At 33.8% G+C, this 15,875-nt stretch overlaps 1 pseudogene; it reads right to left on the bottom strand.

Annotated features, from left to right (window-relative positions):
- Positions 1-7,544: 7,544 nt before the first annotated feature.
- Positions 7,545-8,855, bottom strand: LOC126840761 (uncharacterized; annotated as a pseudogene).
- Between the last annotated feature and the right edge of the window lie 7,020 nt (positions 8,856-15,875).

Here is a 15,875-nt window from a genome sequence, read left to right as displayed (position 1 = left end):
CTCACGTCTCTGGGCCGGCAAAGAGAAGACCTATATGCGTGTGTGTGTTTGTATATATATATATATATATCTACATATATGTATGTATATACATAAATCAATAAAACGACTGGAGGGATGCTTTCAAAAGAGCACATACACACACACACACACAATTGGCACACCCCCGCCCAACCACCCTTGGGGGCATTTGTTATTTACCGTGCGTTAAGGGTAACAACACCACCACCACCGCCGCCGACCCTTTCGACCAGGGACCGGCGGGTGGTGTCCGCCGCCGCCCATATATCATCCCCTCAGCCCATTGGACCCCGCGATCCCGCCAATCGGCTTCCTGCTCTAGTCCAACACACACACACACGCGGTCGTATATATGCCGATGAATTCTAGAAAATTGGTTTTGCCGCCCTCTCTTTGAAAAATAAAAAATAAAAAAAACCCACAAGAAAACAACTGCCGTCGCCTCCGACTTATTTCTCATCGTAAAACAGTTTTCTCCTCTTTCTCTCGGTCTCTTTACTTTTTTATTACTATTTTTTTGTCGTTAGTCGATTGCACGCTTTGGTACCGCACGTGTGTAGTAAAACACCGCATTAAATGCCGCTTTACTTAAACAAAAAAAAAAATGTGCCTTCTTTTTATGGTACATCCATTAGATAGGTGTGTACAGAAAATAATGGCAACATATGATATACATCTACTATAATGTTCAACGGGGTGTACACAAGCATTTTGAATTGGGAACAGTCATAAAATGAGGATACTATAATATTATATAGCCGGTTGAAAGATTTTTTTTTTTTGGACAGAATAATATCAGTAATTTTTATTAACGTGAGGTTCAAGTAATACGGTGAACTTTAATACAAACTAAAACAATAACCGGCGCTTATATTGATTTTAACTATATTTAATGGTCGATAACAATTTTCTTATCAAGTCAATTGACCACTTGGTCACGATGAACACTAAGCCCGTCGCTAGAGAATAACCAAGACCACAAGGACAATCAATTATTAAATTGTACAGGTTTATTTTTCAATAATTGTAGTTTAAACAAAATATTAGGCTTTCAATTTTATTTTTACTCGCTAAAATAGTTGATAAATAACATTTTATAAGTAACATATTACTTTTTCTTAAATTTTTTTCAAGTTTTATATAGTCTAACTATTCTTGTATTTCGTCGAAGTCGCGATGCTTTGTGAAGTGTAAAATATATGTCTTGAATTTTCTACTTTTAAATCGAATTCCAGCTTAAATTCATTAACATTATTATCGTAGCGAAATAAAAACGTTTTGTGTAAGTATAAAAAAAATTGAAAAAACAAGCGGTGAATAATAGAAAAAAAAACCATCCCCTCGGCAACCTATATGGCGATTAAAAATCGATTCCGGTACACGTGTATTGACCCCGGAAATGCAGTGTGTTTCGCTTGTGGACTGCATGTCATCTGACAATAAACATGATTGTAATACAATCGGGGGTAGCGGTAGAATTGCTGGACAATTGTTTATGTAGTCGACCGGCACAATGTGATGTTATTATTATATATGCCGGAAAGTAACTCTGAGTATAGCAGCAGTGTATTATAATATATTGAATCGGCCGGTCTATATATCACCTATATAGGTATAATATTATGGACACGATCGACCGGTTTGGCAGGAAAATCGACCGGTCCGGGTGAATCGATTATGGGGTGTTCGGAAACAGGATTGTCGGGAACAGGGATAGGGAGAGGGCACGAGCCGCTTGCCGATTGTCCGAGGCGTCTCCGGTAATTGGTCGGCGACCGGTTCGATACGTTATTATTGTATACATATTTATCGATCGGGGTCAGTAATGGTCATCGCCGGTCACCCTGACCTTTGTCGTCTGCCGCCGACACTGACAACACCGGCGAGAGGTGCGCGCAAACACAATGGTCGAGACAGCCGAGATTTATGGCGACCATATTCTAGTAGGTTTTCTCTTCCGGGCACCAAGGCCAAGGGTCAGCGAAAACACGGGAGAAAATTGATATTGAACACTATTTAATGGACATTGGACACGCGATCAGACAATAATTATTATTATTATGTCGCGCGTCAGAGGGGTTTGATTTCCGAATCGCATTAACATAATATAAGGATACAGTAATATTATGTATACTTTGTTGGAAAAATTTAAAACTACCAATTTGAACACTGGACTTGCTCAATGTACAGTTGGTGCGGGGGCAAAGGTCCTCTCAGAGGATCCTACTCACGCCCGTCTTTCCTTAGCACAAAAATATTAGCCCTTATCCAGCTCAATTAGTCCAGAAAAAATTGTTTTATCTATAGAGGATAATAATCAAAAAATCCTTTTTCAATATTATACATAACAATAATAATAGTCCATTCTGTATGCTTCCTGTGTTATGCCGACACTAGTGATTTACCTAAATAATTTGCACTCGACCGTAAAATATTTTATTGTCATACAACCAAAACATTTTTCTTTTTAATAAAAGTATAATGTAATAGAGAGTTGAATGGATTTTTTTTTCTGTGAGTTTTCGATCAGTGTGTTCTAAATATATTTTGCTACATAACAATTATTGTTATCGTCAACTTGATATTAATTCTCTCAAACGCAATAATCAAAAACATAAAATAGTTAACAAAATTACCTTTGTTAATTCGTGGACTTATGGTAACTGTATTGTTATTTAACTATATGTAATTGTCAAGATATTATATTGGCCATTCGTGGATGTATCTTAATACAGGTAAATTAATTTTAAGTTTGGACAATTTTACAATAGGATTTCTTTTGTGCTATATTAAAATTCTTCTAACGGTTCTTACTAAGAGGACCTCAGCATGTCGCCACTGGCAAGATAACACTGGCCACAACCACCTGGTTGTAATGGGTATCAGATTTGATACGATTTTAGTAGGTTTACGGCAAACAACATTTTGTTGTCAACCTATTGTTTAAACGTCTGTAAATTTACTTTAAGTATTGTAGTTTGAACGACGTCGCTGATTATTTCCTAATACCGAATGCATATAACGTCTGTCAGTGCCGAAAAATCAATCACACGCGCGTCACTGTGTGAAATCCAAGTAAAATATTATAATGCTATTATTATTCAATAACGTCCTATTGATTATGTATAGGTAAAGATCCAACACCTTGCGCAACGCTACATGATCAACGTCCCCTGCCCGGTACTCGCGGTGTTTCTCAGGTACGCAGCACCGTGTCCTTTGTAAAAAAAAAAATCGTTTTAACCCTTTTGTATACTCACACTAATGTGTTTCCTGCTTACGGTGTTTGTCAACGACAGAACAACCCGGCAAGTCTAATCCCGGTCTGACGGCAAACGGGGTAGGTATTCATCCAAAGGAAACGGTCGGAAACCCAAAGGATTTATTCAATGTAACGCATTTTAAATAATTGCTGTCAACAGATTATAATATATGTATTAAAACAGCGGTTGATGTAAAAGTATAATAATAATAATAAAACAATTTCATACAATCTACATTCTACAATATTGTAATTATAAATAACGGTGTAAAAATTACACACATGTAGAAATTACACACATGCCAACACTCGAGTGAAGTTATTTCACGGCAATAATACTGTACTAAATAGATATACTCAGGTTTGTGTTAATACAAATTTTATGAACATTTTAGTCTAAAAAATCAGTTTAAATGTGTAGAGTTGACCAATTCATAATAATTTATAAGATTTAAATAATAATTTAATTCAAATTTGTACTACTATATTATATTATACTATTGTGTGATAAATATTTTTAATTTCAATGAAGCGCTGACTGCTTGTGAAGGTATTAGTTTTACAATGATGTGTAATTTAGTTACCTATTTTTTTTTGTCTGGACCCACGATAACTTCTAACTACAGGTCCTATTTCTTCATGCATCTCTATGACAGGATTGACACATGACCGTTTTCAGGGGGGGGGGTCCGGGTTCAAACCCCGTATTCCAAGTATTCCTAAAAATGATGTAAAAAAAATAAAAATATTTTGATGTAAGTTTTCATTTAACTTTAAAGCCTAAAATAGAATTAAATAATAATAAATACGTAATATTATCGTTATCGCATGCTTAGGATTATGGACACGCCAATGAATTTTAGTTTTTTTTCGAATTTCGTTGGTGTACCTTATTGGAAGACGTCAATTAGAAGGAATACATTACTTATACCAAATCAAGCACTAGAAAAATGTCTAGAATTAACAAACCAGACATATAAAACAATTATTTTTCAATTATTTTATTTTGAATTTAAATAGTAAGTATTTTACTGAGCAGAGAAACTTAGTACAGTTATACTTAGTTCGTCTGTAGTTAATTCCGAACCCTTACAGCGGTGTATAATTAAATTATTATTAATATTTAAAATAAATTACTACATGTTTTGCTTACCGGTTACTTCGTATTAGGGATTGTATACTCGTTTCCAAACCACCTATGAGGTAGAGTATTTGGCTCGTTTTTTTTAATGTGGTATCTCCATCTACGATGATGCTCAAATTGTGTAAGGGCGTTTCAAGCAATTGTGGACGTACGCATAGATGTCGATCCGGGCATAACTTAAGACTAACTTATGACTAACTTAATGACTAAAATATCCCGGTATCGACAGACTGGGCGGCCACGCAACAGACAACGGTGGACTTACACATCGAAGTCGATCCGGGCATAACTTAAGACTAACTTAATGACTAAAATATCCCGGTATCGACAGACTGAGCGGCCACGCAACAGACAATGGTGGACTTACGCATCGAAGCCGATCCGAGCATAACTTAAGACTAATTTAATGACTAACTTAATGACTAACTTAATGACTAACTTAATGACTAACTTAAGACTAACTTAATGACTAACTTAAGACTAACTTAATGACTAAAATATCCCGGTATCGACAGACTTTGCGTATAAGAGAGTACGAAGGAGGTTATCCAGTAGGATCACGGGATAGATATTGGTAATTTGATTTACAAAAAAATCTTGTTGGTGACTTGATTAACTGGACGCAAATTTTAAAGTAAGTAATTAATTTTTACTGAGCAGAAAATGTGAGAAGTTTATGAACTATAACGAGAACGACCACAACGCGAAAGTGAGAAGTTACAAACGAAAAAATTGTTAAAGTAGTTTAGTTCAATTATGTGACAATAGTGCTAAAATGTGTAAATTTATTTAAATAAAAAAACTATAATTGTGCGGTTGTCTAAAATAATTTATAAAGGGAGAATTGAGAGTAAAATGGCATCATCGTACATAGACCTAATCCACACAGTACTTGACTTAGTAGAGGGAAGGGGAGGTAACTCAATTGTTTAGATATTTTAGCGTAGGTACCTACTAGGTATTTTTATTTTACTTCCAAGTGAGACCAGAATATATTACTCAGAAATGTATTGATTTAGTTGAAAAAAAATATTTCCAACAATTACACTCCCTTTTTATAAACTCGTCTGAGGAATACATTACTTATACTAAATCAAGCACTAGAAAAAGGTCTAGAATTAACAAACCAGTCATATAAAAAAAAGGTTTTTTTCAATTATTTTATATTGATTTTAATATGTAAGAATTTTACTGAGCAGAGAAACTTAAGTACAATTATTTTGTTTGTAGTTAATTCCGGACCCTTACAGCTGTATACAATTAAATTATTATTAATAATTAAAATAAATTACTACATGTTTTGCTTACGGGTTACTTCGTATTATTTATACTTATTAAGAAATTTATGATCGACCGCCACGTGTAAATAATTGCACTTGAATCTAAAATAAAAACTTTAACATAATATTAGTAAATAGTATTTAGTAATAATTGTATTTGGACTTTAGATTTGGTATCTAAATTATTATATATTAAGAGATTTCTACACAGCAGTCTGGGTTTTTGCATTACCTACTCTGAAGCTCAAATGTGAAATCACCCTGTTAGACTCTAAAAATGCTTAAATTAATTCACCAACTTTTAAAATTCCAAGTTTTCTTATAAAAGTTTTTTTTTTTTTTTGAAACAGTTATTATAAATAACAATGAGAGAGAAGAACATATTGCTGTATTACGTTACATAATATAATAACTATATGTGTTCGAAATACCTACCATCAAGTCACCAGGCGAAACCCCTTTTGAGTTTTTGGTCGCCTTCTGATTTTTTTTTTAAATAGCTTGAAGTTACGTCCAAACTTATGGTAGAACATGGCAGAAATGTTCAAGTCGTTCGAAAAAGTAATTGTTTTAACGTAAAATATATCTGCAGAACGCTTCGACACAATGCATATTGTTCGCTGAAAATATTAAAATCTAAGTATTGAATTTTAATATACTATCAATATACAAATATTGCTACGTCTTGTTATTCAAACAACAAGCAGAAGTTCACATAGAAACGAATTGTTTTTAGCAGTTAAAAACTCACATAGAGTCAGCAAAGGTTTGCGAATTTTGTGTTCAAGGAGATCCTATATTATATTATATTATATATAATAAATGATCTCTTTGAACACACAATTTGACTTACATTATTAATATTAATTTAGCATAGATTGAATTAATTGACAGAGTAATTGTGGTTGATAGAAGGGGGTGTATATAGTAGCTCGTCCAGTATGCACATGCGTTTTATTCAAACAATTATTTATTATAAAAATAATCTTGATCAAACGAAAGATGTAAAATTTAATTAATTAAATATTAATGAAAATGGTTTGGAAATATTTTTAAATGATATGATATGTCATTGTTACTTTTTTTGACACTACACTGGTGCAGACGACGCAACGCCATAATTAATGAACAAAATTAAATTATGTTTTTAATCTTAAATCATATGTATATTATTTCTATAATTATTAGGATTTAGGAATGTGGTTTTACATTTGTTTTTAATGCAATTTAAGAAGTATAGTTTAGAGGGACAGATAGTTTTATTAAGGCTACGATATGATTAGAGATGCCTACTAAAAGATTTTGACGTACTTTCCAACTTCTTAACGCATAGCCCTAGACATGAGCCTTCCCTTCTCTCACATCACCACTCACCGGACCCTATTTTCAAACATGCATCAATTTATTATATACTGTAAAAATAATATAAGGTTTTTTTTCAGTTGTTGAGATAATAAGTAAATAGGACTCATTTATATGGAATCCCAAATACTTTATAGAACTTATAAGAATTAAATTTAAAAAATATTTAACAATTAAATTGTTATGTCAAAAATGTTATCAGATTTCAGGACTTATATAGGTCTGTATTATACTTATTAAAGGCGTAATATTAAACAATGGTATTAGATAGAAATTGCAAAAACAAAAACGGATTTATACACAAATTACAATCGTAAAAAATAAATTTATCAGTAATTAATAACTACATTCAATGAGAGATGTATTAATAATACAATGGTTTTTTTTTATTAACCTAGGTAACAAATGAAAAACATATAATATGATACATAAAAAACAATAAAGCTCATTACACAAAAATAATAGTTGAATCGTGTTAGTAGATGGCGTGATTATCATCCAAACCATCATCCTCATCATCTAAATATCCTTCCCCGTTATCAAAATAATTTTTTTTTTGTCAGTTCCATCATCTAACTCATCGTCGACATCACGTTCCAACTCATGATCGATATCTTTTACTTCTCCTTCTATCTACTTCTATCTTTTCATCTTCCTCTTTCTTTTTGGTTCATCGCTATCTTCGACATCAATGGCTTCCTCTTCCTCGAGTTCTTGAACAATGGTGAAGTGGAAGGGCCGTTTTCAGTTTTTACTGGCTGGGTTGAGGAAATCGTTTATTTTGGTTTTCTTGGCAGATACAATTCGTTTTAACGACAAATAATCATGGTTGGCTACTTCGGCTTTTAATTTATCCATCCACTGCTTGTCTGTTAACGGTTTTTTATTTGGTGAAATTTTCTTCTTTTTTTTGGTAGCAAGGACGGAGGAAAATAACTATGTGTTTCTACACTCTGAGGTACGAACAAGGACTAGTAATGCTAGTAAATGCTTGGTTAATTGTTGTACGAATGAAATTAAATCTTCGTCTTGACTTTTTGTTGTAACTGCTAGTTTTTGTTTGTGTGGTAAACTTTCCTAAAATAATACAAACACAAATAATTACATAATTTTAAATGATAATAAATTAATCACGCTGCAGTAAATATATATTTAAGCATGGTGGATTTGAGTCTTAGAAATTCTAAATTTTTTAGACTTACCGGGTCATAAATTACTTTAACAACCAATGAACAACTAGGACAAGTAGCATCTGTCTCACCAGCATCTAATTCATCCTGAAAAAATTACAAATATGAATACATCGGATATAGATAGTAAGTTACTAAGGAAAGTTAATCTAAAAAAATAACAGTAATAGATAACAGTTAAAAAAAACAGGCGACGCTACACCAACTATTTATTAAGGAGTAAAGTATGGGAAAATGTTTTGCAAAATCTTAATTTAGAGCTTCAACTTGTATATACTTGTTAATACACTAATAAAGATTCTTTAATGGTTATTCTATAACAAAAATTAAATTTTTTTTCATCAAACCATTTTTTGTAGATCAAACACTATGAAGTTTTGAGAGAACAGAAACGCAATTGAACTTAACACCTTTCTAACGGTATGTTACTTTTGTGTCTATGTTTATTGAAGACTTTGTAGCATTTGAAACGTCTTATCAATGGAATGTACTCCAAAAGACAAGTGACTCGGAAGGTTAGGTTTGTGTCTCGGGATGGGTCATCATCGGGTAGGAAATTATGGCTCATCGCTAACTTCTTGATCACTTTCCCTCATTATAAAATTTAGGTTGTTGTAATTTTGTTACGAAATAACTGTGTAAAAAATACCTTAGTTATTTCAAATCGATCTCCACACGGACACGGATAATAATACATTTCTTCTTCTATTTTTTACTTCGTCGTGATATATGAAATAATTACCTAAAATAAAATAATTATCAAACTAAAACTTTCTTTTTTTAGAATTATTCTGATACATTTTAAGCTTTTAAGAACTAGAAATAATAACGGAAGAAAACAGAGTTGGGTATCTTACACCTTGTACCTACGACAAATATTTAAAAAAATGTTCAGATGTAAAGTTTGGTTTAAAGTTCTAAAATTAGACTAAAGTAGATCTGATGTACATAATAATATTGACAACAATAAAAAAATATGTTTAAAAAATGCAATACTTTTATCTAGCATGATATTATTATGTGGTAATACTGATAATAATTATTATTGAAATACTCGACTGATGTAGAAATTACCTGAAATTTTTCGGTGTACCCGTCCCTGCATTGGCGCGACGCTTAACAATATTGAAAAGTCTAAAGCGTCAAAGGAAGCGACGAACACGTCCCAAATCTAATAACATCATGTGAAACGGTTGGAATATAATATACTCAAGTGGCAGCCACACATTCCTAAGTGCGCTGCAACTGGCATTTTAATAACGAGCAGTGGTTCTTTTTTTTTCGCTCCAAATTTCTCATTTCTGCCACTTACCGAGAAACGAAACTGTACATATTTATTTATGCGTGCGTTTAAGTTTTTTTTCTTTTTTGTCGCTTGAGTAGATTGTGTTGTTTTGCGCGGTAACACGCGGGTCGGAAGGCGGAGGAGAAGGACCGAAGAAAACCTTTCTTTCTCTCCACTCGGTTTTCCCTCGGTTCACCTTATGTATGTTCCCGGGCAGAACGCGTCAATTTGTATATGAAAAGACAAAACGACACACATCGGATCTGAAACACGTACGACGCTTTTATTATAATAACGAACGTTCAGACGAACTAACGTTATGCGGTGTGTGTGTGTGTATGTCAGTCTCGCTTTTATTGTCACATCATGGTAAATTAACTGTCACCCGCGACAAAAGTCGGTGCCGGCATTTGTCGTATATATTATACAATACATAAGAATAAGCTCGGGCCCGTGCGTGTGTGTGTGTGTCATGTGCGAGTGCGGTAAGAACAAATTTCTTTGGAAAAATAAAAACCATGCCCGGACCGAATGGGAAAACGCGTGTGCCCGTGTCTGACAAGCGCTTGAACTTTTTTTACAACCGCGGTGAACCCGTTTTGCCCTCCTTGGAAGCTGATAATATACCCTACATGGTGACTCTTATATAGGCGCCCCTTGGCCGAAGACATTAGAGCTATGTTTTCTGATTATAAATGGTTTCGACTTGGACAATAATGTTGACAAATTACCATCGAATTACAATAGCTAAATTCTTAAAACTGATTTCGCATATCCATACATTATGTGGTTGTATAGACAAATTCTAGCACTATGGCCGACATAGAGGAATCGTCAGCGCCGTCTTTACCTCAAGGGCACGTCGCGATACAAAGTGATTTTTCCAAATATCTGCCTGCGCTGTGTAATAGTCTTATTAATTTTGCAAGAATGCCGCATTTGTAACGTGAACGCGGTAATACACCCCGTGACGGTTCTCATTATTCTTTGTAACATCTTGTTTTTAATTAAGACGAGGCCGTCCGTTTGGCTAATACATTAATTTGGCTTAACGTTAAATTCCGTTTGACATTTAAACACGATTTTGTTGTTTTTCGTGTATTCCTTTTTTACTTATCCACTATAATATATTCGCTTACTTGTTGCTAAATATTGTTATACATCAGAGTAGTACAAAATATTCTTCTTTCAATAAAACGTTATCCGAATAATATGTACAACTCTGATAACTAATATGTATTATTATGATAACAAATTTGTATTATATTTACTGCTCGTACAATTTTGGAGAAAATCCACATTCATACTAAATGGACGTTCTCTTTAGTTATCACTCAAAATATAGTTATAATCTTTTATAGAGGTACATTACATTTGAAGTGTATATTATTTATCCTAATAATTACTCTAAATGTTATTCTCATTGCCATACGATATAATAATAATAATTATTAATTACATATACCTAGTAAAAAACTAAATAATACATTATTATATTTATTTATTTATTTATGTTTTTTTTGTTTTAGATTCTGGTTCAATAATAATCCCTCTACAGTTTTTTGGAATTATAATGGAACTATAAGAATAAAAACACCATGAAGAAAGTGTATGATTTGAGTAAAAATGTTAAACATGAAATGCTAATAACTCAAAAAGTTTAATTCAAAATTGGCTGTCGACCAGACATTATTTTCTTTACATCTGTTTGATTTTTAACAATTATATGTATTACCTTTTATAACCATATTTTTTTAAAAATTGTTTGTTTTCACCAAATATTAAATATAATTTGTTATCATCAATTATACAAATATTTTATTTAAAACTTTTTTAGCTTACACAATTATTTCATTGATAAAAATTACTGTAACATGAAATTTGGATAATCTTTTATAATACGCCTTAAAATAAGAAAGATGAATAAACAATGGATAGTTGTAGTTTAAGAGAATATTAAAGAAGAAATATTTACTCAGTTGAACTAAAAAGAAAAAGTACGATAAATTAGTATAGATTTAAAAAAGTTTTCACCGAGTTTACCAATGACTGTCTTAAAAGGGAAAATGTCTTTTCAATTAACCTGCCGTTTTTTTTAAGTACCAACATTAATAAAAAAATATATGAATGAGTTTCAGGACGGTTAAGTTGTTAATAATATCTTAAGTATTATAAGTCAATTGTATTATAAAGTTAAAAACTATTATATGCTCAACAAATGACTTTATAAAAAGTTTAATGGATCTCGTCGTATAGCGGGCTGGGAGCACAAGATAAATCGTCGCATATTTACATAATTTATGTACTTGAAATACGCTTTAGAAAGTGAGTTCCAATGTCAATATTTTCAAGGGAAAATACTCAGAGTACGCTGGCCCGTAAGTTTAATACGTAAACTGACTTTTATTTATTTTTTAAAGTGTGGGCAAATAATATACGAGTATGATCATTAAAGACTACGATAAAATTTATAAAGATCATAATATACATCCCTTAAATTGTTAAATCGTGAAAACCAAATGCAAAATTGTTATATTAGTATATAATATTATTATAATTGGTATATAAATTGTTTTAATGTTAGCATGTATTATTATTATTTTCATTTTATATTTATAGACACTATCCCGGACATACTAATTACATAAAATCCACGTGATATATTCCCCCAATACAACGATTACATTTGACAGGAAGAATTTAAATTATTTTTATTTTATTATAATATCTGAAGTTGATTAACATGCGATTCAATTTAACAAGGGACATTACGGCAACACTGTATACATTTTAATGTGCTATACCGAGATTTTAAATCATTACCACACACACACACCAGATGTGTGGAATGGCTTTTGAGTGCCCTCCACGTCCATATAATATACATCCACCCTTTGGCGGTGGCCAAACGCCCCCGATAGCGCTTTCGGTTGGTTGCACCCAAGTGGAGGTTTGACCAATTAGACGGCCCACAGTCCGGCACTTGACTTAGACTTGCAAAAAAATATTGTCTCCATGTTTTTTTCATACTGATACTAATCAAACAAATTCAACGGGCATTTTCTCTCTGGGCAAATGACATCCTAAAGAAAACTTCCATCATCCTCCGAGACTTAACTTTACATAGTACAGTTTATTCAGAAATATTCTACATTTCAAGGAAATAACTCCTATTTATTTGTGTGTTGAGAAACAGGTACAAGATACCTAGTAAATCATTTTTTTCTTTTCTTTTATAACCTTTCTTCATATTAAACAAGACAGGACAACCATTTTTAATAAATTACGTCAGACATACGGTGGTGCTCTGAATTTAAAATTAGATTACTTAAAATAAACGATTTGTATATTAATATTGATACAATTATTTTGCATTTAATAACGATATAACTAATATTGAGGGTTGTACTGCACAACTTGACTATCTAGGCAGAGGGTAGGTGCGAAGACGTATTCTCTACCAGTCTATGACTATTTTTATATCCGTACAAAGTAGCTTATAGTTGATTAATAGGTCTTGTTTACCTACTAGCCTTCGTCATGACGGTCAAAGGACCCGATATGGGACAACTTGAACGGTCATGATCACATTGCAGATCTTATAATGCGTCGAGGGGAGAATCCTATTTTTAGTCTTGGAATCATGTATTATTTTATTGATTGTGGTATTTTTTCTCGAGTGCCATTCGATCGGAAGTGACGGGAAAATGTCGAAAATCTATCGGTGAATTATAATTGTATTCACGGTTACGGGCGAAAACAATTAATCGGGTTTCGCGGGCAAAGTGGCGGCGAACCCGACTCCGGTCCGTTCGGTATACAAAGACCGGAAACACGACGTTGTAATCAGTGCCGCACAGGAAAGATCCGGTGGGACGGTAGAGGAGCATAAGATTAACGGAGCGAAGTTTCAGGAGAGTCGGGGCGATGGGGGCGATGGGGCGGAGACGACGGGGAGGGTAGTACAACCGTCTTCTATGTAGGCTTTAGACTGCGTATAGAAAGAAATATGGCGTCCATTAGAATAGCGAGCGGCTTAACTCTGGCGTTCAATTATTCCGCCCGTGACACTGATAAAGACCGAACTTTACAAGGTTTCCGGAGCAGATTTAATCGCGGCCAGACTTGTACGGGCGCTCAATAAGCTATGTGTATATATCCTAAATAATATCGTAATCGGCCGGCGGATAGGGGAGGGGGCGGGGAACGCCTGCGGAATTATATAATTATCGATTCCAACGACAAACTCGGACCAAAAAGCGTTACCACGGTCGACTTGGGACGAGCCGGCGGATACTGAAGACAGCGGATGCCTTGCCGCACAGTGCAGTAAACCGGAATCGTCGGAAACCGGTAAGGTCTCTGTAAAAGGGTTACAGACACGATTGACAATGGGGGAGATTATTCGGGTCATTTGGAGAAAAGGTCGAGCAGCGGTAGGTAGTAGGTATACACACTGTATACACCTATACTACGGTATTGCCGTACCCTGGGGTCTGCCGGTTTACGGTCAATGCGGTCCGCAGGTGTTGGTCGGGACAGGGCCATCAAGGTTCTTCCGGGTTTACGCGTGCGCCGACCTGGTACCGTACCTACCTTGCCAATAAAATAATATTCAGTTAAATTGCGTTTAACAGCCGTACACATATGCGATACAGTTATTATTATTTATATAATATGTATGTACAATACGAGTACAAGGGCATCGCGACAGACCGTTGAACGTACAACGCGTTATAACGCGATATTAGTCATGCCGTTTCACGATTCCATTCAGCAGTGTATATTTCTGACATAATATATAGTTAAACCGGTGGCGGATCCAAAGCTTTTTAACGGAAGGGCAAACCAGTACACTATCCGGTGGGATGACGGGGGCTATGGAAATCTAATGGATAAAAGTGAAATAAGTTACAAGTTGTATCCTTGTGCGTGTCTCACCACTTTATTTACCATTAAGTTCACTGTATAGATATCGCGCCTCTAACTTTTTATACAGATAAGTTTTATAATAGACTAAGTAATAAAATATTACACCCTTACATGCTATATTTAACATACTACAGAATCGTTCTATACACGAATTTGCTTTTGATACAATGTTTTTTTTTTTTATATAAATTTCATGCTAAATTGTTTCATTTAATTAATTATGTGTACACATATGCGCGGTTGTAATTTTCTAAGGGAATCATAAGTAAGTTTAAAATTAGAGATATCATAATTGATGTGATTAAAGTTTTAACTTTTATTGATTTTTATTATTTTTACAATATCTATATCTGCACGTTTCAGAAATTAGACAATAACGTCAACAAATAACTGAACATTCGGAGATACATATATAAATATTTAAATACTTTAATTATAATTTATTTATATTAAATAATTAAGTACAAACCGCTACCTAGTTTACAATTTAACGAACACTTATACATAGGTAATAGTATACTAACTAGACCAGTTTTAAAATTAAAATACATTAATACTCAATAATATTACACTCGTTGATATTTTTTATGAACTTTTTGAAACGATAAAGCGTTAAAAATTGAACGTTTGCCACTGACTTTATTTATTTTAAGAAACGGATAATCAATTAGAACCTAACCAAACTTCGGATGTACTAAAGTTGTAATGTGTTTTTTATGATATTCAATTTTTTGCTGACTATTCAAACTACTGCTGAATACATATTTTGGTGAGTGACAAACAACGTCGTCGGTTAATGTATGTTTGAGACTTCCTGTACAATGAAACGGACACAATAAAACATCAATAAAGCAGACAAATGCGTGTGCCCACTATTTAGTGGCTACAAATTATAACGCATTTACAGACGGTTAAATATTTGTAATCGGAACGTTAAAATTAATGATGCTTTCATAGGTTTTTATTTTTAAAGATTGAGAAATAATATTAATGGTGTATGTACAAGCGGGTGAATGAAAATTCCACCACCAGCGGTCAAAATAGTAAGCGTGCGCGGCGGTCCCTTGGGTGATTTATGACCAGGGGTCACGATGACCAATGGGCGAGCACCCTTATAGCTGACACTGGACCTTAGCCAAAAGGGTCGTACCCCACGTCCGCTATGTTTATTTCCTTGTTAATTCAAATATATATATATATATATATATATATACATATTATAATACATAAGGTGGGCACAACGACCGTGGGGACACTTGAAGAGAGACCGTGGAGTACGATAAAATGGGGGGCCACCGTCCAAGCGGGGTCTTCTCATTTGTCCCTATTGTTCAACACAAAACGGTGTTTCCCTTCTTCGACAGCTGCGGGTCAGCGCCGACGACACCGACAAAAATAT

Source organism: Adelges cooleyi, unplaced genomic scaffold, assembly GCF_023614345.1.
Source record: "Adelges cooleyi isolate 19-005CV unplaced genomic scaffold, UGA_ACOO_1.1 ACOO_flye_CR_arks_rails_tigmint_CR_PRNA_376, whole genome shotgun sequence".
NCBI lineage: Eukaryota > Metazoa > Arthropoda > Insecta > Hemiptera > Adelgidae > Adelges > Adelges cooleyi.
This window is presented reverse-complemented; position numbering and strand designations above follow the sequence as displayed.